We start from the raw sequence: 242 nt of genomic DNA on the forward strand, positions 1-242 counted from the left end.
ATCCCACACTGACAGGAGGATTGCCATGACTGTGCTCAGAATGAATGCAGCTGTGGGAATCATCCTGTCAGTGTCACAGGCCGTGGAGTCACATACAGTTCCTTTAGGGCTGCAAGAGCAATCAGGAGAGGAGTTCACAGCTCCGCTCCCCTCATTGCTCTTGCAGCCCTAGCATAACTAAAGTATGTGTTCTTGGATAGAGATTCTCTATCCAAGAACACAGGAGTCCCATCCCCGGGCAC

The sequence above is a fragment of the Pyxicephalus adspersus genome, chromosome 1, assembly GCF_032062135.1.
Source record: "Pyxicephalus adspersus chromosome 1, UCB_Pads_2.0, whole genome shotgun sequence".
Classification (NCBI taxonomy): Eukaryota; Metazoa; Chordata; class Amphibia; order Anura; family Pyxicephalidae; genus Pyxicephalus; species Pyxicephalus adspersus.